Consider the following 27,807-nt stretch of genomic DNA (forward strand, 5'->3'; position numbering starts at 1 on the left):
GCCCTTACCCTCACCCCCATCAGCAGCCTACGCCCTTACCCTCACCCCCATCAGCAGCCTACACTCTTACCCTCACCCCCATCAGCAGCCTACGCCCTTACCCTCACCCCCATCGGCAGCCTACGCCCTTACCCTCACCCCCATCAGCAGCCTACGCCCTTACCCTCACCCCCATCGGCAGCCTACGCCCTTACCCTCACCCCCATCAGCAGCCTACGCCCTTACCCTCACCCCCGTCAGCAGCCTACACCCTTACCCTCACCCCCCAGTGCTGCTCAAAATCTTACCCATGCCTCCCTCACCTGCAGGCTTGACGTGCCCAATGCCCACCTCCACACAATCCAGGCTGACACTCCCAGTGCAGTACTGAGGCAGATATGCACTGGCAGAGGGGCAGTACTGATGGAGTGCTGCACTGTTGGAGGGGCAGCACTAAGGGAGCGCTGTACTTTAGGAGGGGTGGCTCTGAGGGAGTGCTGCACTGTCGGAGGTGCCATCTTTCGGATGAGACGTTAAACTGAAGCCCCGTCTGCCCCCTCTGGTGGGTGCAAAAGATCCCATGGCACTATTAGAAGGAGATCAGGTGAGGTCTCTCGTGTCCTGGCCAACATTTATCCCTCAACAAACATGACTGACACAGGTTATCTGGTCATTATCACGTTGCTGTTTGTGGGAGCTTGCTGTGTGCAAATTAGCTGCCGCGTTTCCCACATTACAACAGTGACTGCACTTCATAAGTACTTCATTGGCTGTAAAGTGCTTTGGTCCTGAGATCATGAAAGACGCTATATAAATGCACATCCTCTTTCTTAACTGGAGCAGCAGGTTAAATAATTCAGATTGAAGAGCTGATGATCCATATCCCAAAAAGGGTTCTTGTTGGAGTTAAAGCCCAGGCTGGTCAGTCCCCTTTAACAGGAGCTGTGAACAGATGGCTACCTGAAGGCACTGCTGAATTTGCTGACAGTATTAGTAGTGAGTGAGCTGTTATAAAGGTCTCCAGAAGGCGATGCGTGGGAGGCGCGCTGTATCTGGTGTACAAGCTACAGTTGCATCGTGCATGTCCTAGAATATTGAGTGTATGGGAAGAGTCTGCTGCTTGTATGGAGTCCTGTGTCCTTCCTGAACCATACTGCAGAGACTGGTGTATGGAGTCCTGTGTCCTTCCTGAACCATGCTGCAGAGACTGGTGTATGGAGTCCTGTGTCCTTCCTGAACCATACTGCAGAGACTGGTGTATGGAGTCCTGTGTCCTTCCTGAACCATACTGCAGAGACTGGTGTATGGAGTCCTGTGTCCTTCCTGAACCATACTGCAGAGACTGGTGTATGGAGTCCTGTGTCCTTCCTGAACCATACTGCAGAGACTGGTGTATGGAGTCCTGTGTCCTTCCTGAACCATACTGCAGAGACTGGTGTATGGAGTCCTGTGTCCTTCCTGAACCATACTGCAGAGACTGGTGTATGGAGTCCTGTGTCCTTCCTGAACCATACTGCAGAGACTGGTGTATGGAGTCCTGTGTCCTTCCTGAACCATGCTGCAGAGACTGGTGTATGGAGTCCTGTGTCCTTCCTGAACCATACTGCAGAGACTGGTGTATGGAGTCCTGTGTCCTTCCTGAACCATACTGCAGAGACTGGTGTATGGAGTCCTGTGTCCTTCCTGAACCATACTGCAGAGACTGGTGTATGGAGTCCTGTGTCCTTCCTGAACCATACTGCAGAGACTGGTGTATGGAGTCCTGTGTCCTTCCTGAACCATACTGCAGAGACTAGTGTATGGAGTCCTGTGTCCTTCCTGAACCATACTGCAGAGACTGGTGTATGGAGTCCTGTGTCCTTCCTGAACCATACTGCAGAGACTGGTGTATGGAGTCCTGTGTCCTTCCTGAACCATACTGCAGAGACTAGTGTATGGAGTCCTGTGTCCTTCCTGAACCATACTGCAGAGACTGGTGTATGGAGTCCTGTGTCCTTCCTGAACCATACTGCAGAGACTGGTGTATGGAGTCCTGTGTCCTTCCTGAACCATACTGCAGAGACTGGTGTATGGAGTCCTGTGTCCTCCCTGAACCATACTGCAGAGACTGGTGTATGGAGTCCTGTGTCCTTCCTGAACCATACTGCAGAGACTAGTGTATGGAGTCCTGTGTCCTTCCTGAACCATACTGCAGAGACTAGTGTATGGAGTCCTGTGTCCTTCCTGAACCATACTGCAGAGACTGGTGTATGGAGTCCTGTGTCCTTCCTGAACCATACTGCAGAGACTGGTGTATGGAGTCCTGTGTCCTTCCTGAACCATACTGCAGAGACTGGTGTATGGAGTCCTGTGTCCTTCCTGAACCATACTGCAGAGACTGGTGTATGGAGTCCTGTGTCCTTCCTGAACCATACTGCAGAGACTGGTGTATGGAGTCCTGTGTCCTTCCTGAACCATACTGCAGAGACTGGTGTATGGAGTCCTGTGTCCTTCCTGAACCATACTGCAGAGACTGGTGTATGGAGTCCTGTGTCCTTCCTGAACCATACTGCAGAGACTGGTGTATGGAGCCCTGTGTCCTTCCTGAACCATACTGCAGAGACTGGTGTATGGAGTCCTGTGTCCTTCCTGAACCATACTGCAGAGACTGGTGTATGGAGTCCTGTGTCCTTCCTGAACCATACTGCAGAGACTGGTGTATGGAGTCCTGTGTCCTTCCTGAACCATACTGCAGAGACTGGTGTATGGAGTCCTGTGTCCTTCCTGAACCATACTGCAGAGACTGGTGTATGGAGTCCTGTGTCCTTCCTGAACCATACTGCAGAGACTGGTGTATGGAGTCCTGTGTCCTTCCTGAACCATACTGCAGAGACTGGTGTATGGAGTCCTGTGTCCTTCCTGAACCATACTGCAGAGACTGGTGTGTGGAGTCCTGTGTCCTTCCTGAACCATACTTCAGAGACTGGTGTATGGAGTCCTGTGTCCTCCCTGAACCATACTGCAGAGACTGGTGTATGGAGTCCTGTGTCCTTCCTGAACCATACTGCAGAGACTGGTGTATGGAGTCCTGTGTCCTTCCTGAACCATACTGCAGAGACTGGTGTATGGAGTCCTGTGTCCTTCCTGACCCATACTGCAGAGACTGGTGTATGGAGTCCTGTGTCCTTCCTGAACCATACTGCAGAGACTGGTGTATGGAGTCCTGTGTCCTTCCTGAACCATACTGCAGAGACTGGTGTATGGAGTCCTGTGTCCTTCCTGAACCATACTGCAGAGACTGGTGTATGGAGTCCTGTGTCCTTCCTGAACCATACTGCAGAGACTGGTGTATGGCGCTCACCATCCCACCTGTTAATGACACACCAAGCTCAAGGATGTTTTCTTTTGAATGATCCCTCTTCTGAAGCATTCACTCCTTGCTGGGGTGCAATTCGCCAGGTACTGGCCTTCCTTCCTTCCTTCCCTCGCTCCCTGAATTGGCTGTGTGTTAACCCAGACAGCATGGAGTTGACCAGAGGGGAGAGAATTGCAGCCAAGGTTGATGACATCCACGTCCTTGCCCAGTGTGCAGAGGAACACGTGGCACCTTGCTTCATTGGCTCTGGTGAGGGACCTTGTGCTCATCCACAATGCTGTGTGTTTGGGGAGTGAGGGAGTTTGAGTTGACTCCACAATGCTGTGTGTTGGGGAGTGAGGGAGTTTCAGTGTTGACTCCACAATGCTCGGTGTTGGGGAGTGAGGGAGTTTGAGTTGACTCCACAATGCTGTGTTGGGGAGTGAGGGAGTTTCAGTGTTGACTCCACAATGCTGTGTCTTTGGGGAGTGAGGGAGTTTGAGTTGACTCCACAATGCTCGGTGATTGGGGAGTGAGGGAGTTTCAGTGTTGACTCCACAATGCTCGGTGTTTGGGGAGTGAGGGAGTGAGAGTTGACTCCAGGGTGCTCGGTGTTTGGGGAGTGAGGGAGTTTGAGTTGACTCCACAATGCTGGGTGTTGGGGAGTGAGGGAGTTTGAGTTGACTCCACAATGCTCGGTGTTTGGGGAGTGAGAGAGTTTGAGTTGACTCCACAATGCTCGGTGTGTTGGGGAGTGAGGGAGTTTGAGTTGACTCCACAATGCTCGGTGTTGGGGAGTGAGGGAGTTTCAGTGTTGACTCCACAATGCTCGGTGTTGGGGAGTGAGGGAGTTTGAGTTGACGCCACAATGCTCGGTGTTGGGGAGTGAGGGAGTTTGAGTTGACTCCACAATGCTGTGTGTTTGGGGAGTGAGGGAGTTTGAGTTGACTCCACAATGCTCGGTGTTTGGGAGTGAGGGAGTTTGAGTTGACTCCACAATGCTCGGTGTTGGGGAGTGAGGGAGTTTGAGTTGACTCCACAATGCTCGGTGTTTGGGGAGTGAGGGAGTTTGAGTTGACTCCACAATGCTCGGTGTTTGGGAGTGAGGGAGTTTGAGTTGACTCCACAATGCTCGGTGTTGGGGAGTGAGGGAGTTTGAGTTGACTCCACAATGCTCGGTGTTTGGGGAGTGAGGGTGTTTGAGTTGACTCCACAATGCTCGGTGTTGGGGAGTGAGGGAGTTTGAGTTGACGCCACAATGCTCGGTGTTGGGGAGTGAGGGAGTTTGAGTTGACTCCACAATGCTGTGTGTTGGGGAGTGAGGGAGTTTGAGTTGACTCCACAATGCTCGGTGTTGGGGAGTGAGGGAGTTTGAGTTGACGCCACAATGCTCGGTGTTTGGGGAGTGAGGGAGTTTCAGTGTTGACTCCACAATACTTGGTGTTGGGGAGTGAGGGAGTTTCGGTGCAGAGATTGGATGGCGTTGACAAGATTCTGACTCCCTCCGGTTTGAGACGTCGCTGTAACAGCACAGCCTTAGTGACAAACCGTTTGAAGCTGATGAGTAGCTATTATCGACGCTGGCTTGTTGAAAGATTGCACAATTGTTGGGTATGGTAATGGGTGGAAATTGGCAGACCTATCAGAGAATCTGGTGAAAGGCCTCGACACGAACACTGCATCAGGGTTTACATAAAAAAATCATTGCAGTAGACAGAATCCCTCCCAATACTGACAATGTCCTATCAGAAATCAGACCATCTCTCCAGTCCACTACGTTCCCTGAATTGCTGAACAGAGGAGCTGATTTTACTTGTGGCTGTGTGAATTGCTGTGGTTTTCTTCCCCTGTTTTCCCCATTAATTTCATTTGCTACCCTTTTTCAATACCTCGTTATCCTGACAGTAAATCGTGGCCACGTTTCATCTGACCTTTGCTTTCTCTCCAGTGCAGATCTCCTTGTAGCCATTGCCGGTGACCTTGCAGCAGGGTTTCAGCTGGGCTAGTAATATTGGTTTGCAGCTGTCAGCATTTTTGCAACGCTTTGTGTCTGAAATGCGAATCCTGCTCTGTTCAAATATTTTCAGATTGCTGTTTTACTAACATGCACACCTACCGATGGAGAAATGTAAATCACCGAGCACCCTCTTGTACTCCTAAACCGTGGGAGTAGCACTGCTTGTGTTCTGAGCGCAATGTAACCCTCATACCGTGCTTAAATTAACAGCTTCCAATGTCACGAGGCATTATTATGGACTGAGATTCGGGAACGGATCTCTGCTTCTGGTTCACTCGATTCTTCGGATTCCACAGGCAAGGGTGCAGAATAATCACTGTCAGCCGGAAGAATTATAAGGTAGCATTTTAATCAAGGTGTTTGGGGTGGGGGTTTATATATAGAATAACGGATACCCAGGAGTGAGTTACAGGCTGGAATCTAATCGAGCGGTTCGGGGGGCGTTTATATATAGAATATAACAGTTATGAGTGACAGAGTCCCCAGTGCCCGTTACTGGCGGGCGACTGTGCCCAGTGCCCCCTTGGTTTGACACTGTCTCCTGGTGGCAAAACTGCCCTGGTCATAGTTTCCCTGTGGGCTTCCTCCCCCTTGTATCACCATCGGCTCTACGCACAGTTCAGATGGGCAGGTGCTTGATTTACACTGTGTTTATAAACCCAGCTGCAACTCCCTGCTGTGCAGTGCACCTGTTTGTACTTGTACTCGGCAGACTGCAGTGGGGGTAGGGGAGGAACTAGTGTCTAGAGAAAGATAGGTAGGGTCGGTGCTATGGGGTGAGGTTGGAAATTGCCCCTTCCTATTGGGTCTGTAAAAGGAGCAGGAATTCGCACCATCAGCGAGGTGGGAGAGCTGCACGCAAAGCATTTCTCTCTCTCTCCATCGTGGTATAAATCATGGCCTTGTGCTGACAGTGCAGCATATAGGGCGGAGCAGTATATTCACTGGCTGTCAGCCAGATTGCCACAGGAAACTAGGGCACCTCCTTCTTTCCTCTCCTGCCCTCCCTCAGCACCCCTCCTGAGATGAGTGTGGCCCTGTGCTCATTCCTGGTTACAGCACAGCTGAGTGCAATGTTTTTGGGCACTTGTAGAACTGGCCTGACCGGGTTCCCACCCCGCCTTGGGAAATGAAGCTGAAACACTGCGAGAAGTACTGAGTCTTGTTTGATAAACGCTGTGGTTAGCCAAGCACTACAGGCCCAGTGACTTACCTGCCATAGTCACCTGACCCTGAATCTGCTGGCCTGCAGAAGTGGCAGACCAGCTGTGCTGTGAAAAGGTAGGTTCTGTAGGCAGCAGTGGTGGGAGGGTGGTGCTGAGATCGGCCTGGGGGGGGGGTGTGGGATGATGAATGAAAGGGGGGGAAAACAGAGAGGAGAGATGGCTGGTGGGGAGGATGGAGGGCAGAAGAGAGAACAAGGGGGATTGGGGAGGGGGATAGGGTGGGAGAGGTAAAGAGGAAGGCGAATAGAAGGGGGCGGGGGGTAGAGGAGGGCGGAGAGGGGGGGGGGGCAAGAGGCAGGGGCAAGGATGTGGGGGTGAGGCCAGGGAGGGAGAAGTGGCGATGGGAGAAGAATAGCAGTACGGCCCCTCCGACAGTGCGGCGGTCCCTCGATGCGGGCCTCTGTCTGATCACTGGCACCCTGTTTGCACTGTAGTGCCTATGTGCCTTTTTGTAGTGGTCCAGCCATGAGATGAGTAACTGGTCACTGAAGGTTTGATGTGTATGATCGATGTGTTCGGAGAACTGCTGGTTTCGGGATGTTTAATCATGTGCAGTGGTGCTGGCCCCGCTGAAGATGATGATGACTGGAGATGCTTGGGCACAGAGAGCAGGCCAGGGATTTCTGTTAGATTCCCTGTTGTTGAATCTTCGCACTGCTTATTATAAACAAGGATTAATATTTAATGGTTCCTGTGCCAGCCAAATAAATTATTAAATGGTTTTCAATAATTGAAAGTGCTCGGCAGAGGGCTGGACTGTGCGTGCTGTAATCTAGGTGTTAGTGATGGGGGACAGGGTGTCTACTGTCTGTGTTGATCCTGCCGGGTTGGGGTGTGCTTTAATTATACAACCGGAATTAATGAGTTAATACCTGATTTGGTCATCATTGCTGACTCATCCAAATTTTTGAGTGGGGATGTTTAAAAATGGTTATCTGGCCACTAGCGGTTCTGTGATGCCCCCGTTACCGGGATGCTGCGCACAGCTACACACCCTCCCCTCCCAACCCGGGTTGCAGTGTGTACGCGGGTCGATGCGGAGGACTGATGCCGGCTGGGTGTGACTGGTGCTGGGGGAGTGGTGCTGGCTGAGTGTGACTGGTGCCGGGGAGTGGAGCTGGCTGGGTTAGACCAATGCGGGGGAGTGGAGCCGGCTGGGTTAGACCAGTGCGGGGGAGTGGAGCCGGCTGGGTTAGACCAGTGCGGGGGAGTGGAGCCGGCTGGGTTAGACCAGTGCGGGGGAGTGGAGCCGGCTGGGTTAGACCAGTGCGGGGGAGTGGAGCCGGCTGGGTTAGACCAGTGCGGGGGAGTGGAGCCGGCTGGGTTAGACCAGTGCGGGGGAGTGGAGCCGGCTGGGTTAGACCAGTGCGGGGGAGTGGAGCCGGCTGGGTTAGACCAGTGCGGGGGAGTGGAGCCGGCTGGGTTAGACCAGTGTGGGGGGAGTGGAGCCGGCTGGGTTAGACCGGTGCGGGGGAGTGGAGCCGGCTGGGTGTGACCGGTGCCGGGGAGTGGAGCCGGCTGGGTGTGACCGGTGCCGGGGAGTGGAGCCGGCTGGGTGTGACCGGTGCCGGGGAGTGGAGCCGGCTGGGTGTGACCGGTGCCGGGGAGTGGAGCCGGCTGGGTGTGACCGGTGCTGGGGAGTGGAGCCGGCTGGGTGTGACCGGTGCCGGGGAGTGGAGCCGGCTGGGTGTGACCGGTGCGGGGGAGTGGAGCCGGCTGGGTGTGACCGGTGCCGGGGAGTGGAGCCGGCTGGGTGTGACCGGTGCCGGGGAGTGGAGCCGGCTGGGTGTGACCGGTGCCGGGGAGTGGAGCCGGCTGGGTGTGACCGGTGCCGGGGAGTGGAGCCGGCTGGGTGTGACCGGTGCCGGGGAGTGGAGCCGGCTGGGTGTGACCAGTGCCGGGGAGTGGAGCCGGCTGGGTGTGACCGGTGCCGGGGAGTGGAGCCGGCTGGGTGTGACCGGTGCCGGGGAGTGGAGCCGGCTGGGTGTGACCGGTGCCGGGGAGTGGAGCCGGCTGGGTGTGACCGGTGCCGGGGAGTGGAGCCGGCTGGGTGTGACCGGTGCCGGGGAGTGGAGCCGGCTGGGTGTGACCGGTGCCGGGGAGCGGAGCCGGCTGGGTGTGACCGGTGCCGGGGAGCGGAGACGGCTGGGTGTGAGTGGTGCCGGGGGAGCGGTGCCGGCTGGGTGTGAGAGGTGCCGGGGGAACGGTGCCGGCTGGGTGTGACCGGTGCCGGGGAGCGGTGCCGGCTGGGTGTGAGTGGTGCCGGGGGCAGCAGTGCCGGCTGGGTGTGAGTGGTGCCGGGGGAGCAGTGCCGGCTGGGTGTGACCGGTGCCGGGGAGCGGTGCCGGCTGGGTGTGAGTGGTGCCGGGGGAGCAGTGCCGGCTGGGTGTGAGTGGTGCCGGGGGAGCAGTGCCGGCTGGGTGTGACCGGTACGGGAGAGTCATGCCCAGAAAGCTAAGGTAAACCTTTATAAAACGCTGGTTACACCCCAGCTGGAGTATTGTGTTCAATTTAGGAAGGATTTTAAGCAATGTTCCCTTTCATTTTTTTTTTGGGTGTGTGGCCCCTTCAAGTGGCTGCGACACCCATTCAAAATACGGCAAGTGCAGTTTTTCCAATTGAAAAGCCGGTGAACTGGCTGCGCGGGAGATCCAGAGCGCTGCAGCTTAAAGGGAACATTTATGTCAGGGCTTTGTGGAGAGTGCTGAAGATGTTTACTAGAATAAGAACATAAGAAATAGGAGCAGGAGTGGAGCATTTGGCCCATCGAGCCTGCTCCGCCATTCCATAAATCATGGCTGATCTTCAACCTCGTCTCCACTTTCCTGCACTATCCCCATATCCCTTGATTCCTTTAATATCCAAAAATCTATCGATCTCTCTCTTAAATATATTCTACGACTGAGCCTCCACAGCCCTCTGGGGTAGAGAATTCCAAAGATTCACCGCCCTCTGAGTGAAGAAATGTCTCCTCATCTCAGGCCTAAATGGCCGACCCCTTATTCTGAGACTGTGACCCCTGCTTCTAGACTCCCCAGCCAGGGGAAACATCCTCCCTGCATCTACCCTGTCGAGCCCTGTAAGAATGTTGTATGTTTCAATGAGATCACACCTCATTCTTCTAATATAGGCCTAGTCTACTCAATCTCTCCTCATAGGACAATCCCCCCATCCCAGGAACCAGTCTGGTGAACCTTCATTGCACTCCCTCTATGGCAAGTATATCCTTCCCTGGGTAAGGAGACCAAAACTGTGCTCAATACTCCAGGAGTGGTCTCACCAGGGCCCTATATAATTGCAGTAAGACGCCTTTACTCTTATACTCAAATCCTCCTGTAATAAAGGCCAACATACCATTTGCTTTCCAATTTGCTTGTTGTACCTGCATGTTAACTTTTTGTAATTCGTGTACAAGATCACCCAGGTCCCTCTGAACACCAACATTTCCCAATCTCTCACCATTTAAAAAATACTGTACATTTCTCCACATTATATTCCATTTGCCATGTTCTTGCCCACTCACTTAGTCTGTCTATATCCCCTTGAAGCCTCTTTGCATCCTCCTCACAACTTACATTCCCACCTAGCTTTGTATCATCAGCAAACTTGGATATATTACACTCGGTCCCCTCATCCAAATCATTGATATAGATTGTGAATAGCTGAGGCCCAAGCACTGATCCTTACGGTACCCTACTAGTTACAGCCTGCCAACCCAAAAATAATCCATTTATTTCTACTGTTTTCTGACTGTTAATCAATCCTCAATCCATGCTAGTATATTGCCCCCAATCCTGTGAGCCCTAATTTTGTTTAATAACCTCTTGTACGGCACCTTATCGAATGCCTTCTGAAAATCCAAATACACCACATCCACCGGTTCCCCCTTATATATTCTGCTAGTTACAACCTCAAAAAACTCTTAACAGATTCGTCAAACACGATTTCCCTTTCATAAATCCGTGTTGACTCGGCCCAATCCTATTATTATTTTCTAAGTGCCCTGTTACCATGTCATTAAATAATAGATTCTAGCATTTTCCCTACTACTGATGTCAGGCTAACTGGTCTGTAGTTCCCCATTTTCTCTCTCCCTCCTTTCTTCAATAGCGGGGTTACATTCGCTACCTTCCAATCCGCAGGAACCTTTCTAGAATCTATGGTATTTTGGAAGATGACAACCAATGCATCCACTATCTCTTTTAAAACCCTAGGATGTAGGCCATCAGGTCGAGGGGATTTATCGGCTTTCAGTCCCATTAATTTCTCCAGTACTATTTTTTTAGTAATACTAATTTCTTTCAGTTCCTTATTCTCGCTACAGCCTTGGTTCTCCACTATTTCCAAGAGGTTTTTTGCGTCTTCTTCCGTGAAGACAGACACAAAATATTTGTTTAATTTCTCAGCCATTTCCTTATTCCCCATTATAATTTTTCCTGTCTCAGCCTGTAAGGGACCCAGGTTTACTTTAGTTAATCTTTTCCTATTTACATACCTATAGAAGCTTTTACAATCTGTTTATGCCTCTCGCTAGTTTACTCTCATAGTCTATTTTCCCTTTCTTTATCAATTTCTTGGTCCTCCGTTGCTGAATTCTAAAATCCTCCCAATCCTCAGGCTTACTACTCATTTTGGCAACGTTAAAAGTCTCTTTCTTTAACCTAATACTATCTTTAATTGCTCTTGTTAGCCACGGTTGAACATTTTTCCCGTGGTGTTTTTATTTCTTAAGGGAATGTATATTCGTTGTGAATTATGAATTATTTCTTTAAATGTTTGCCATTGCTTTTCTACTGTCATCTTTTAATCTCGTTTCCTAACCTACCTTCGTCAACTCGCCTCTCCTGCCTATGTAGATTGCTTTGTTCATGTTTAGGACCCTAGTTTCGGACTTAATTAAATCACTCTCAAACTCAAGAATAGTACCAGGGATGAGGGAATTCAGTTATATGGTGAGACTGGAGACATTGTCATTGTTCCCCTTAAAGTAGAGAAGGTTAAGAGGAGATTCAATAGAGGTGTTGAAAATCATGAGGGGATTTGAGAGGGAGAAACTGTCTCCAGTGGTAAAAGGGTCGGTAACCAGAGCACACAGATTTAAGGTAATTGGTAAAAGAGCCAGAGGTGACATGAGAGTGTTTTTTTAAAGAGCGAGTTGTTGTGATCTGGAATGCATTGCCTGAAAGGGCGAGGGAAGCAGAGTCAGTCGTAACTTTGAAAAGGGAATTGGATAAATACTTGAAAAGGAAAAAATTGCAGGGCTATGGGGGAAGAGCAGGGGAGTGGGACTAATTGGAGAGCTCTTGCAAAGAGCCGGCACAGGACGATGGTCCAAATGGCCTCCTTCTGTCCTGTAAGATTCTATGATGGCTGGGGTTGGGGGAGGGACACAGTATAAAGTAGTAAAGATGTACAAGCTGTTTACGTATTTGGTTGGTCTTTCCTTCCCACGGTATCTGTACACATGAAAATGCCCCAGCTCCACTCAGTGCCACAGAGACTGTCCACTGGCCTGCCACTCCTGGTCCCAGGATCTGGACCTCTGTTCAGCCAGTAGTGATGCACTATAAATAGCACCAGCAGATTGGTATCTGCTGATAGCAGATTGGGTTCTATCACCATGGTAACCCAGTCGGATTCTGGGCACGTCATGCAGTGCTTGTGTAAGTTCAGTCTTGTTACTGGTGTCAGAACACTGCATAGACAGTAGTGTAATGGACTGCTGATCTCGCTGCATGGTGTGCTGGCCTGCAAACCACAGCTCAGTAAGTCACTGCCCTGCAACAGGGACTTCACTATCCAGCCCTCAGGGTTTCAGGAATCTTATTGCTCAAGGGCGCGTGTTGGTGTCAGTGACTTTCATCTGAGCAGGAAGATTGGCAGCTGCTCAGCTAGATTTATCTTTTAAAGCCTGATGCAATAATGTGACTAATTGATATCCGGTGTATGGGTCTGGATGGACATTGGGACTAATAGATGTCTGGGTGTATGGGTCTGTCGATGGACATTGGGACTAATTGCTTTCTGGTGTCTGGGTCTGTGGATGGACATTGGGACTAATTGATATCTGGTGTATGGATCTGTAGATGGACATTGGGACTAATTGATATCTGGTGTATGGATCTGTAGATGGACATTGGGACTAATTGATATCTGGTGTATGGATCTGTAGATGGACATTGGGACTAATTGATATCTGGTGTATGGATCTGTAGATGGACATTGGGACTAATTGATATCCGGTGTATGGATCTGTAGATGGACATTGGGACTAATTGATATCTGGTGTATGGATCTGTAGATGGACATTGGGACTAATTGATATCTGGTGTAAGGGTCTGTGGATGGACATTGGGACTAATTGATATCTGGTGTATGGGTCTGTGGATGGACATTGGGACTAATTGATATCTGGTGTATTGGTCTGTGGATGAACATTGGGACTAATTGATATGTGGTGTATGGGTCTGTGGATGGACATTGGGATTAATTGATATCTGGTGTATGGGTCTGTGGCTAGACATTGGGTCTAATTGATATCTGGTGTATGGGTCTGTGGATGGGCATTGGGTCTAATTGATATCTGGTGTATGGGTCTGTGGATAGACATTGGGTCTAATTGATATCTGGTGTATGGGTCTGTAGATGTACATTGGGACTAATTGATATCTGGTGTATCGGTGTGTGGATGGGCATTGGGTCTAATTGATATCCGGTGTATGGGTCTTTACATGGACATTGGGACTAATTGATATCTGGTTTATTGGTCTGTGGGTGAACATTGGGACTAATTAATATCTGGTGTGTGGGTCGATGGGTGGACTTTGGGACTGATTGATATCTGGTGTATAGGTCTGTGGACCGACATTGGGACTAATTGATATCTGGTGTATGGGTCTGTGGATAGATATTGGGTCTAATTGATATCCGGTGTATGGGTCTTTACATGGACATTGGGACTAATTGATATCTGGTGTATGGGTCTGTGGATGGACATTGGGTCTAATTGATATCTCGTGTATGCATCTGTGGATGGACATTGGGACTAATTGATATCTGGTGTATGGGTCTGTGGATAGATATTGGGTCTAATTGATATCCGGTGTATGGGTCTTTACATGGACATTGGGACTAATTGATATCTGGTGTGTGGGTCGATGGATGGACATTGGGACTAATTGATATCTGGTGTGTGGGTCGATGGATGGACATTGGGACTAATTAATATCTGGTGTGTGGGTCGATGGATGGACTTTGGGACTAACTGATATCTGGTGTATGGGTCTGTGGATGGACATTGGGTCTAATTGATATCCGGTGTATGGGTCGATGGATGGCCATTGGGACTAATTGATATTTGGTGTATATGTCTGTGGGTGGAAATTGATTAATTGATATCTGGTGTATGGACATTGGGTCTAATTGATATCTGGTGTATGGGTCTGTGGCTGGAGATTGGGTTTAATTGATATCTGGTGTATGGGTGTGTGGATGGACATTGGGGCTAATTGATATCCGGTGTATGGGTCTGTGGATTGACATTGGGTCTAATTGGTATCTCGTGTATGCATCTGTGGATGGACATTGGGTCTAATTGATATCTGGTGTATGGGTCTGTAGATGGACATTGGGTCTAATTGATATCTGGTGTATGGGTCTGTAGATGGACATTGGGTCTAATTGATATCTGGTGTATGGGTCTGTAGATGGACATTGGGACTAATTGATATCTGGTGTATGGGTCTGTGGATAGACATTGGGTCTAATTGATATCTGGTGTATGGGTCTGTAGATGGACATTGGGACTAATTGATATCTGGTGTATGGGTCTGTGGATAGACATTGGGACTAATTGATATCCGGTGTATCGGTGTGTGGATGGACATTGGGACTAATTGATATCCGGTGTATGGGTCTGTTGATGGACATTGGGTCTAATTGATATCTGGTGTATGGGTCTGTGGATAGACATTGGGTCTAATTGATATCTGGTGTATGGGTCTGTAGATGGACATTGGGTCTAATTGATATCTGGTGTATGGGTCTGTGGATAGACATTGGGTCTAATTGATACCTGGTGTATGGGTCTGTAGATGGACATTGGGACTAATTGATATCCGGTGTATTGGTGTGTGGATGGACATTGGGGCTAATTGATATCCGGTGTATGGGTCTGTGGATTGACATTGGGTCTAATTGATATCTGGTGTATGCATCTGTGGATGGACATTGGGTCTAATTGATATCTGGTGTATGGGTCTGTAGATGGACATTGGATCTAATTGATATCCGATGTATGGGTCTGTGGGTGGACATTGGGTCTAATTGATATCCGGTGTATGGGTCTTTACATGGACATTGGGACTAATTGATACCTGGTGTGTGGGTCGATGGATGGACATTGGGGACTAATTGATATCTGGTGTATGGGTCTGTGGGTGAACATTGGGACTAATTAATGTCTGGTGTGTGGGTCGATGGACGGACTTTGGGACTAATTGATATCTGGTGTATGGGTCTGTGGATAGACATTGGGTCTAATTGATATCTGGTGTATGGGTCTGTAGATGTACATTGGGACTAATTGATATCTGGTGTATCGGTGTGTGGATGGGCATTGGGTCTAATTGATATCCGGTGTATGGGTCTTTACATGGACATTGGGACTAATTGATATCTGGTTTATTGGTCTGTGGGTGAACATTGGGACTAATTAATATCTGGTGTGTGGGTCGATGGGTGGACTTTGGGACTGATTGATATCTGGTGTATAGGTCTGTGGACCGACATTGGGACTAATTGATATCTGGTGTATGGGTCTGTGGATAGATATTGGGTCTAATTGATATCCGGTGTATGGGTCTTTACATGGACATTGGGACTAATTGATATCTGGTGTATGGGTCTGTGGATGGACATTGGGTCTAATTGATATCTCGTGTATGCATCTGTGGATGGACATTGGGACTAATTGATATCTGGTGTATGGGTCTGTGGATAGATATTGGGTCTAATTGATATCCGGTGTATGGGTCTTTACATGGACATTGGGACTAATTGATATCTGGTGTGTGGGTCGATGGATGGACATTGGGACTAATTGATATCTGGTGTGTGGGTCGATGGATGGACATTGGGACTAATTAATATCTGGTGTGTGGGTCGATGGATGGACTTTGGGACTAACTGATATCTGGTGTATGGGTCTGTGGATGGACATTGGGTCTAATTGATATCCGGTGTATGGGTCGATGGATGGCCATTGGGACTAATTGATATTTGGTGTATATGTCTGTGGGTGGAAATTGACTAATTGATATCTGGTGTATGGACATTGGGTCTAATTGATATCTGGTGTATGGGTCTGTGGCTGGAGATTGGGTTTAATTGATATCTGGTGTATGGGTGTGTGGATGGACATTGGGGCTAATTGATATCCGGTGTATGGGTCTGTGGATTGACATTGGGTCTAATTGGTATCTCGTGTATGCATCTGTGGATGGACATTGGGTCTAATTGATATCTGGTGTATGGGTCTGTAGATGGACATTGGGTCTAATTGATATCTGGTGTATGGGTCTGTAGATGGACATTGGGTCTAATTGATATCTGGTGTATGGGTCTGTAGATGGACATTGGGACTAATTGATATCTGGTGTATGGGTCTGTGGATAGACATTGGGTCTAATTGATATCTGGTGTATGGGTCTGTAGATGGACATTGGGACTAATTGATATCTGGTGTATGGGTCTGTGGATAGACATTGGGACTAATTGATATCCGGTGTATCGGTGTGTGGATGGACATTGGGACTAATTGATATCCGGTGTATGGGTCTGTTGATGGACATTGGGTCTAATTGATATCTGGTGTATGGGTCTGTGGATAGACATTGGGTCTAATTGATATCTGGTGTATGGGTCTGTAGATGGACATTGGGTCTAATTGATATCTGGTGTATGGGTCTGTGGATAGACATTGGGTCTAATTGATACCTGGTGTATGGGTCTGTAGATGGACATTGGGACTAATTGATATCCGGTGTATTGGTGTGTGGATGGACATTGGGGCTAATTGATATCCGGTGTATGGGTCTGTGGATTGACATTGGGTCTAATTGATATCTGGTGTATGCATCTGTGGATGGACATTGGGTCTAATTGATATCTGGTGTATGGGTCTGTAGATGGACATTGGATCTAATTGATATCCGATGTATGGGTCTGTGGGTGGACATTGGGTCTAATTGATATCCGGTGTATGGGTCTTTACATGGACATTGGGACTAATTGATACCTGGTGTGTGGGTCGATGGATGGACATTGGGGACTAATTGATATCTGGTGTATGGGTCTGTGGGTGAACATTGGGACTAATTAATGTCTGGTGTGTGGGTCGATGGACGGACTTTGGGACTAATTGATACCTGGTGTATGGGTCGATGGATGGACATTGGCAGTAATTGATATCTGGTGTATGGGTCTGTAGATGGACATTGGATCTAATTGATATCCGATGTATGGGTCTGTGGGTGGACATTGGGTCTAATTGATATCCGGTGTATGGGTCTTTACATGGACATTGGGACTAATTAATGTCTGGTGTGTGGGTCGATGGACGGACTTTGGGACTAATTGATACCTGGTGTATGGGTCGATGGATGGACATTGGCAGTAATTGATATCTGGTGTATGGGTCTGTGGATAGACATTGGGTCTAATTGATATCCGGTGTATGGGTCTTTACATGGACATTGGGACTAATTGATATCTGGTGTATGGGTCTGTAGATGGACATTGGGTCTAATTGATATCTGGTGTATGGGTCTGTGGATGGACATTGGGACTAATTGATATCCGGTGTATGGGTCTTTACTTGGACATTGGGACTAATTGATATCTGGTGTGTGGGTGGATGGATGGACGTTGGGACTAACTGATATCTGGTGTATGGGTCTGTGGATGGACATTGGGTCTAATTGATATCCGGTGCATGGGTCTGCAGATGGACATTGGGACTAATTGATATCCGGTGTATGGGTCTGTGGATTGACATTGGGTCCAATTGATATCTCGTGTATGCATCTGTGGATGGACATTGGGTCTAATTGATATCTGGTGTATGGGTCTGTAGATGGACATTGGGACTAATTGATATCTGGTGTATGGGTCTGTGGATTGACATTGGGACTAATTGATATCCGGTGTGTGGATTGACATTGGGACTAATTGATATCCGGTGTGTGGATTGACATTGGGTCTAATTGATATCTGGTGTATGCATCTGTGGATGGACATCGGGTCTAATTGATATCCGGTGTATGGGTCTGTAGATGGACATTGGGACTAATTGACATCTGGTGTATGGGTCTGTAGATGGACATTGGGACTAATTGATATCCGGTGTGTGGATTGACATTGGGTCTAATTGATATCTGGTGTATGCATCTGTGGATGGACATCGGGTCTAATTGATATCCGGTGTATGGGTCTTTACATGGACATTGGGACTAATTGATATCTGGTGTGTGGGTCGATGGATGGACATTGGGACTAATTGATATCTGGTGTATGATATCTGGTGTATGGACATTGGGACTAATTGATATCGGCTGTATGGGTCTGTGGATGGACATTGGGTCTAATTGATATCTGGTGTATCGGTCTCCGGATGAACATTAGGACTAATTGATATCTGGTGTGTGGGTCGATGGATGGACTTTGGGACTAATTGATATCTGGTGTATGGGTCGATGGATGGACATTGGGAGTAATTGATATCTGGTGTATGGGTCTGTGGATGGACATTGGATCTAATTGATATCCGGTGTATGGGTCGATGGATGGCCATTGGGACTAATTGATATCTGGTGTATATGTCTGTGGGTGGAAATTGACGAATTGATATCTGGTGTATGGACATTGGGTCTAATTGATAACTGGTGTATGGGTCTGTGGCTGGACATTGGGACTAATTGATAACTGGTGTATATGTCTGGATGGACATTGGGACTAGTTGATATGTGGTGTATGGGTCTGTGGATGGACATTGGGACTAATTGATAACTGGTGTATATGTCTGGATGGACATTGGGACTAGTTGATATGTGGTGTATGGGTCTGTGGATAGACATTGGGTCTAATTGATATCTGGTGTATCGGTCTGCGGATGAACATTTGGACTAATTGATATCTGGTGTATGGGTCGATGGATGGACTTTGGGACTAATTGATATCTGGTGTATGGGTCTGTGGATGGACGTTTGGATTAATTGATATCTGGTGTATGGGTCGATGGATGGACTTTGGGACTAATTGATATCTGGTGTATGGGTCTGTGGATGGACGTTTGGATTAATTGATATCTGGTGTATGGGTCTGTAGATGGACATTGGGACTAATTGATATCTGGTGTATCGGTCTGTGGATGGACGTTGGGATTAATTAATATCTGGTGTGTGCGTCGATGGATGGACTTTGGGTCTAATTGATATCCGGTGTATGGGTCGATGGACATTGGGTCTAATTGATATCTGGTGTATATATCTGTGGCTGGACATTGGGACTAATTGATATCTGGTGTATATGTCTCTGGATGAACATTGGGACTAATTAATATCTGGTGTATGGGTCTGTGGATGGACATTGGGATTAATTGAAATCTGGTGTATTGGTCTGTGGATCGCCATTGGCACTAATTGATATCTGGTGTATGGGTCCGTGGATGGGCATTGGGTCTAATTGATATCTGCTGTATGGGTCGATGGATGGACATTGGGAATAATTGATATCTGGTGTATTGGTCTGTGGATGGACATTGGGTCTAATTGATATCTGGTGTATGGGTCTGTGGCTGGACATTGGGACTAATTGATACCTGGTGTATGGGTCTGTGGATGGCCATTGGGACTAATTGGTTTGTCTCTCTATCCCGGGCTGGGCTCCATGGTTTGTTCCTCTATCCGGGGCTGGGCTGCATGGTGTGTACCCCTCCCCGGGGCTGGGCTCCATGGTTTGTTCCTCTATCCGGGGCTGGGCTGCATGGTGTGTACCCCTCCCCGGGGCTGGGCTCCATGGTTTGTTCCTCTATCTGGGATTGGGCTCCATGGTTTGTCCCTCTATCCGGGGCTGGGCTGCATGGTGTGTACCCCTCCCCGGGGCTGGGCTCCATGGTTTGTCCCTCTATCCGGGGCTGGGCTCCATTTTTTGTTCCTGTATCCGGGGCTGAGCTTGGTTGAGTCGTGGCCATGTGTTTAATTTTTCCCCGTGTAGTGCAGCCTCTCCCCAGTGAGGACAGTGCAGTCGCAGCTGCATGAGCAGCAGAGGTTGCTTTCAACCCTGAAAGAAGATGCCTCACTGCTCAGGAGATGCTCACAGTTCAGTTGGGACCTGTTGTTTGGTGGGTGAGGGGTCATATCACAGAGCCAGTGCTCTTGAAATAACTGCTTGCTTTTGCAGCAGCTTCCTCAAGATTGTGTAATCTCTCACTTGCAGCGTTGCACTGTTATCTTTTAGTAGTTTCCTCCTTATTAATTGGCATGTCTTGTTAACCCTGCTCTCACCTTCCCATCGGTTACATCTTACACACGGGAGTGAGCAGTATTTCTGCTCTCAGACCAGCTGTCTAATTCGTGGGCTGAGAAATCTCGCAGCTCTTCAGTCACCCTGCCCTGTGCTGCCCTGCCTTGGACCGAGGGTAATTCTTGCTCGCTCTGTGTTTTTCTGGAGCTGTCGGTAACAGTTGCAGCTTGGATGCAGCATATGGGTCTGGTTATACAGCCCAGTGTGTTTACTAAGCAGGAAGGTAATGCTGAAAGTATTTGATCAAGAGCAATGACAAAACACAAGAGGAATTGGAGAATATTTTTAACACTTTCCATATGGAATGCAAGAATAAATCCTTCTGGATTCACCCATTGATGGACTGAGCTGAACTTATTTGGAAATTCCTTGTGACAGAGGAGTTGTTGTTCAGGCACTGCCTGCACGTGTCCAGCAGGTTCTAAGCCAGTGTGTTGGAGAGCCCTGTGTGTTCTCTCTGCATCCGATTCCCTACGGGTAGGACTGGTTGGCATCCTGACTGCAGGGACAATTGATTTACAAAATGCAATAATTCAAGTAAATACTGACCGCTCGTTTGGTTCCTTTTACTGTTGCACTAATCGATTCCAGGTAACTTGAAGAATGGGTGTCTATAATTCTTTCTCAGCGTTAATTATTGGATCCACAATTTGCAATTTAGTAAAATATTTCTGTCTTTTACCATGTATTAGTGGTGATTTAATCATTGAGTAGCCATGGTGTGGAGATGCCGGTGTTGGACTGGGGTGGACAAATGTAAGAAGTCACACAACACCAGGTTATAGTCCAACAGCTTTATTTGAAATCACAAGCGTTCGGAGCGCTGCTCCACTTCACCTGACGAAGGAGCAGCGCTCCGAAAGCTTGTGATTTCAAATAAAACTGTTGGACTATAACCTGGTGTTGTGTGACTTCTTACATTAATCATTGAGGGCAGGGCTGTGGGTGCCTGCAAATGGAAAATCATCAGCCTTTTTACCCTCTATTGAGCACTCCCAGGGCAGATGCAGCACATTAGCAAAATACTGCGGATGCTGGAAATCCGAAATAACAACAGAAAATGCTGGAAAAACTCAGCAGGCCAGGCAACATCCGTGGAGCATCCGATTAGGCACTTTACAGCCTTCCGGACTCAATATCGAGTTCAACAATTTCAGATCATAACCTCGGCCCCTATTACATTTTTACTGATTTTTTATCCACCCCTTTGTTTTGGTTTTTCCCTCCCCCCACCCCTTTTTTTTCTCTCTCCCACATGGCAACTGTCTCTCATTCTGCCAGAACATTTCGCACCTAATCTGAGCTGTCTTTTGTCTCCACTGTCCCATCACCATCTCGTCTGGTTTTCAATACCTCTTAATGTCTCTTCACTTCTTTTGTTCTCTCCCAGCCCTGCTTTTCGATCCATTTCACTTCCTTTCCAGTTTTGAAAAAGGGTTCGACCCGAAACGTCGACTCTAATTTCTCTCCACGGATGTTGCCGGGCCTGCTGAGTTTTTCCAGCATTTTCTGTTGTTATTTCAGGTACAGCACATGATGGATACAGAGAAAAGCTCCCTGCCCTGGGAGTGTTTGATGGGACAGTCCAGAGGGAGCTTTACTCTGTATCTAACCCGTGCTGTACCTGCCCTGGGAGTGTTTGATGGGACAGTGTAGAGGGAGCTTTACTCTGTATCTAACCCCGTGCTGTACCTGCCCTGGGTGTGTTTGATGGGACAGTGTAGAGGGAGCTTTACTCTGTATCTAACCTGTGCTGTACCTGCCCTGGGAGTGTTTGATGGGACAGTGTAGAGGGAGCTTTTCTCTGTATCTAACCCCGTGCTGTACCTGCCCTGGGAGTGTTTGATGGGACAGTGTAGAGGGAGCTTTTCTCTGTACCTAACCCGTGCTGTACCTGCCCTGGGAGTGTTTGATGGGACAGTGTAGAGGGAGCTTTACTCTGTATCTAACCCGTGCTGTACCTGCCCTGGGAGTGTTTGATGGGACAGTGTAGAGGGAGCTTTACTCTGTATCTAACCCCGTGCTGTACCTGCCCTGGGTGTGTTTGATGGGACAGTGTAGAGGGAGCTTTTCTCTGTATCTAACCCCGTGCTGTACCTGCCCTGGGAGTGTTTGATGGGACAGTGTAGAGGGAGCTTTTCTCTGTACCTAACCCGTGCTGTACCTGCCCTGGGAGTGTTTGATGGGACAGTGTAGAGGGAGCTTTTCTCTGTATCTAACCAGTGCTGTACCTGCCCTGGGAGTGTTTGATAGGGCAGTGTAGATGGTGCTTTTTAGATAGAGTAAAGCTCCCTCTACACTGTCCCATCAAACACTCCCAGGTCACTGGGAGGCACTTGAATGCAGGGAGGTGGTGAACCAGAGTGTGTGAGGAGAGAGTTACAGACAGCAGGGCCATAGTATCTGGAAACGTGGTCGCTGGTGGAGTAGGGAGATGAGTAACTCGATGTCAGAGGAGTGGGACAAGGCCATGGCAATATTTAAGTACAAGTGGTGTGCGGTGAAGTGATGGATTTAAATGCTAGGATGGAGATTACTGGGGTCGGGTGGGGTAAGATGAAGGGGGGATTTAAATACTAGGATTGAGATCACCTTGAAGCAGAGTAAGATTCCTCCCCTTTCTTCCTCCCTCCCATTAGTTGAGGGAGGAAGAAAGGGGAGGTTCTTCAATTGATCTTGACCAGCAAGATCCCATACTTGATCTGTGGTCTCTCGTAGATTAGCTGATTTCAGGCAAGGGAGCAGCTGTGGCACTGCAGTTAGCCTCCGCGTTGCTGGGTGGAGGAGAGGGAAGCTCTCGTGAATGCTACTTGAGCCTTTGCACCTGTATAAATCGGACAGCTCGTCCCTGTTCACAGCTGGAAACCCCTATCCGTACATCTGCCTGACATACAGCTTGTGAAAGGTGTGTTTTTTAAAATGGCCACCCAGTCGCCGAGCCGTACTTCTGTGTTGACACAATGGCGTTCGTGTGGTGTGATCTGATCCGTCAGCTGCCCATTTGGAAATCAGCGGTTGCAATGAACTGTCCAAATGGGGCCTGCTTCCTGTAGGGAGATCTGAGCATCACCCACCCACCAACAACAACGAATAACAACTTGTATTTATATAGCGCCTTTAATGTAGTAATACGTCCCAAGGCACTTCACAGGAGAGTTAATAAACAAGAATTGACACCGAGCCACATAAGGAGAAATTAGGGCAGATGACCAAATGCTTGGTCAAAGAGGTATCTTTTAAGGAGGGTCTTAAAAGAGGAAAGAGAGGTGGAGAGGTTCAGGCAGGGAATTCCAGAGCTGAGGGCCTAGGCAGCTGAAGGCACGGCCACCAATGGTGGAGCGATTAAAATCAGGGATGCTCAAGAGGCCAGGATTAGAGGAGCGCAGATATCGCAGGGGGGGCGGGTGCCGGAGGAGATTATTGAGATGGGGAGGGGCGAGGCCGTGGAAGGATTTGAAAACGAGCATGAGAATTTTAAAATTGAGGCGTTACTTAACCGGGAGTCAATGTAGATCAGTGAGCACAGGGGTGAATGGGACTTGGTGCGAGTTAGGACACGGGCAGCCAAGTTTTGGATGACTTCAAGTTTATGTAGGGTAGAACGTGCGAGGCCAGCCAGGAGTATGTTGGAATAGTCAAGTCTAGAGGTAACAGAGGCCTGGGTGAGGGTTTCAGCAACAGGTGAGCTGAAGCAAGGGCGGAGTCGGACAATGTTAAGGTGACGGTCTTAGATATGCTGCGATATGTGGTCGGAAGCTCATTTCAGGGTCAGATATGACACCAAGGTTGTGAACAGTGTGGTTCAGCCTCAGACAGAGGCTAGGGAGAGGGATGGAGTCAGCAGCTCGGGAGCGGAGTTTGTGGCGCGGACCGAAGACAATGGCTTCAGTCTTCCCAATATTTAGTTGGAGGAAATTTCTGCTCATCCAGAACTGGATGTTCGACAAGCAGTCTGACAATTTAGAGACCGTGGAGGGGTCGATAGAAGTGGTGGTGAGGTAGAGCTGGGTGTCGTCAGTGAACATGTGGAAACTGATGTGTTTTCAGATGATGTTGTCGAGGGGCAGCATGTACATGAGAAATAGGAGGGGGCCAAGGATAGATGTCTAGGGGCCACCAGAGGTAACGATGTGGGAGCGGGAAGAGAAGCCGTTGCAGGTGATTCTCTGGCTACGATTAAATAGATAATGGACCCAGGCGAGTGCAGTCCCACCCAGCTGGACAATAGTGGAGAGGTGTTGGAGGAGGATGGAGTGGTCACTCAAATCAAAGGCTGCAGACATGTCAAGGATGAGGAGGGACAGTTTACCGTTGTCACAGTCACATAGGATGTCATTTGTGACTTTAAGAGCTGTTTCATTACCATGGCGTGGCGGAAACCTGATCAGAGGGATTCAAGTAACTTCAGGACCTGAGGGAGCGATACTGCACTGAGCCCGTGTACTGGGGAATAACCCTCCCTGCTGGGAGCCATGTCCTTCTCTCCTCCAGCCATGTGCTGGGAAATAACCCTCCCTGCTGGGAGCCATGTCCTTCTCTCCTCCAGCCATGTGCTGGGAAATAACCCTCCCTGCTAGAAGCCATGTCCTTTTCTCCTCCAGCCCAGAGGGGAATAACCCTCTCTGCTAGGAGTGATGTTCTCTGTACAGTGTAATGGCCTGTTTATTAGCCTCTGCTGCATGTGCACTGTAATCTAAGATGTGGGAGGTCGGAGTGTGTATTGTGAATTGTAAAGCATGGCCTGTATGACAGGTCGGTGACATTTCCACTACTCGCATCCGACACAATTTGGTCTTGGGCTAGGAAACAATGTATTTCTGGAAATTTCTATGAAGAGAATTGGAATTGAAATGTTTGTGTGTGTGGGGAGGAGAGTGCTCGTGTACTGGGTGCCATTTGTCTTCACAGCTGGCTCTGGGCCTCTCTGAATTCGGGTCAGTGCTGCGTGCAGTGTGTTTGTGCAGTGAATTTCCAAATGCTGCAGCCTCTCTGAGCTTTATGTTGGGACATGAGCTTGGTGCTGGGTTTGAGGCCCTGGTCTTCAAACACACTCTTCCTTAGGCGACCGAAGGCTGCACTGGCACACTGAAGGCGGTGTTGGACTTCGTCATCAACGTCTGCCCTTGTTGACAGTAGGCTCCCGAGGTATAGAAAGTGGTCCACGTTGTCCAAGGCCTTGTCGTGGATTTTGATAATCGGGGCGCAGTACTGTGTGGCGGGAGCAGGTTGGTAGAGGACCTTTGCCTTACGGATGTTTAGTGTAAGGCCCATGCTCTCTTATGCTTCGGTGAAGGTGTTGACGATGGTTTGGAGTTATACCTCCAAGTGTGAGCAGATGCAAGCATCGTCTGCATACTGTAATTCGATGACAGAGGATGGGGCGACCTTGGACCTGGACTGGAGGCGACGGAGGTTGAACAGTTTCCCATTTTGTTCTGTAGATTAACTCCACTCCAGTGGGGAGCTTACTGAGGGTGAGATGGAGCATTGCAGCAAGGAAGATCGAGAATAGCGTTGGTCCGATGACACAACCTTTCTTGACCCTGGTCCATACGAGAGTTGGGTCTTTGGTGGATCTGTTGTCAGGATCACAGCTTGCATGTCGTCGTGAAGCAGGCGGAGGATGGTAAACTTTTGAGGGCAGCCGAATTTGAGGAGGACACTCCATAATCCCTCACGGTTGACCGTGTCGAAGGCCTTTGCAAGGTCAAAGGCGGCCATGTACAGCGATTGATGCTGTTCCCTGCATTTCTCTTGTAGTTGACGCACGGTGAAGATCATGTCCGTTGTGCCCCTTAGTGGGCGGAATCCGCATTGCGACTCTGGGAGGGCGCCGAACACCTCGAGTCTCTTCGCTGGGAGCAAGCGCACATAGCGGAAGGAGTGCACGTCAACCCAAGCACCCCGCCCCTTCAACCACCATCTGCCCCACCTGTGACAGACTGTAGGTCCCGCATTGGACTCATCAGTCTCTTAAGAACTCATTTTTAGTGTGGAAGCAAGTCATCCTCGATTCCGAGGGACTGCCTAAGATGATGTTGGGACAGGCAATGTTGTTCCCTGCAACTCCTGACAGGTTGGAGCCTGGGCTGGGTAGTAGAGTGGTTACGTTTCTGGACCAGTAATCCAGTATTAATAATCTGAAGGCGCGAGTTCAAATCCCACCATGGCAGTTTCTGAATTTGAGTTCAATTTATTTTTAAGTAAATCTTCTGGGAAGGAAACCTGCTGTCCTTACCCGCTCTGGGCTACGCATGACTCCAGACCCACAGCAATGTGGTTGACTCGTAACTGCTCTCTGAAACCGCTACAAAAAGTTACAATAATAAAAAAAACCAGATGGACCCCCCGGCATTGGATTCGGACGCGACAAAGACACACCCAGTCCAGTCAACCCTACAAAGTGCTACTCACTAACATTTGTGCCAAAATTGCCAAAGAGCTCTCTCACAAACTAGTCATATTCACAGAATCATACCTGTCAGCCAACGTCCCAGATTTCTCCATCACCTTCCCTGGGTATGTCCTGTCCCACCGGCAGGACAGACCCACCAGAGGTGGTAGCACAGCGGTATAGACTCTGGTGGGAGTGGCTCTGGGACTCCTCAACATTGACTCAGACCCCATGATGGCATCAGCTCAAACATGGGCAAGAAAACCTTCTGCTGATACCGCCCTCCCTTAGCTGATTAATCCATGTTGAACAGTACTTTGAAGAAGCACTGAGGGTAGCAAGGGCACAGAATGTACTTTGGGTGGGGGACTTAAGAACATAAGAAATAGGAGCAGGAGTAGGCCAATCGGCCCCTCGAGCCTGCTCCACCATTCAATAAGATCATGGCTGATCTGATCCTAACCTCAAATCTTCTATCACTCTGCATCCACCCGAACCCATGTGATCTCCCGGGAGAGGCGAAAAACCAGATAAAGACCCAATGGCCAATTTGGGAGAAAAAAATCTGGGAAATTCCTCTCCGACCCATCTAGGCGATCGAAATTCTTCCAGGAGATCACTCTGTCCCTATATTTTCTACAGTACTTACCTTCTGTAAAGGCGATCTCCACCCCAGCCAGGAACAGGAATAAAACCATCTCCTGAAATCTAACAGAATTAGAACACAGTAGGAGCAGAACAAGGCTACACGGCCCCTGGGCCCGCTCCACTACCCACAGGGCCATGACCATTCCAAACCCAGACTCATGTCCAATTTCCTGCCCGCTCCCCGTAACCCTTAATTCCCTTTACTTCTAGGAAACTATCTATTTCTGTTTTAAATTTATTTAATGATGTAGCTTCCACAGCTTTCTGGGGCAGCAAATTCCACAAACCTACCACCCTCTGACTGAAGAAGTTTCTCCTCATCTCAGTTTTGAATGAGCAGCCCCTTATTTTAAGATTATGCCCCCTAGTTCTAGTTTCACCCATCATTGGGAACATCCTCACCGCATCCACCCGATCAAGCCCCTTCACAATCTTATATGTTTCAATAAGATCGCCTCTCATTCTTCTGAACTCCAATGAGTAGAGTCCCAATCTACTCAACCTCTCCTCATATGACCATCTCCTCATATGACCACCCCCTCATCCCCGGGATTAACCGAGTGAACCTTCTTTGTACTGACTCGAGAGCAAGTATGTCTTTTCTTAAGTATGGACACCAAAACTGTAT

General features: G+C 48.9%; 1 protein-coding gene across 5 annotated transcripts in view; it reads left to right on the forward strand.

Annotated features, from left to right (window-relative positions):
• Positions 1-27,807, forward strand: part of madd (MAP-kinase activating death domain) — a 268,175-nt gene that overhangs the window by 9,912 nt on the left and 230,456 nt on the right. Inside the window, exon 1 of one of the 5 annotated variants that reach the window (XR_015080941.1) lies at positions 5,089-5,669. The exons of 3 other annotated variants lie outside the window; for them this stretch is intronic. The gene's annotated coding sequence lies outside the window, so the exon portion shown is untranslated. Of the gene's footprint in view, positions 1-5,088; positions 5,670-6,048; positions 6,612-27,807 lie in introns of those variants that run through there. One more of the 5 variants, XR_015080940.1, reaches the window with a different exon arrangement.

Source organism: Somniosus microcephalus, chromosome 15, assembly GCF_052327205.1.
Source record: "Somniosus microcephalus isolate GS21.2 chromosome 15, FLI_Smic_1.0, whole genome shotgun sequence".
Classification (NCBI taxonomy): Eukaryota; Metazoa; Chordata; class Chondrichthyes; order Squaliformes; family Somniosidae; genus Somniosus; species Somniosus microcephalus.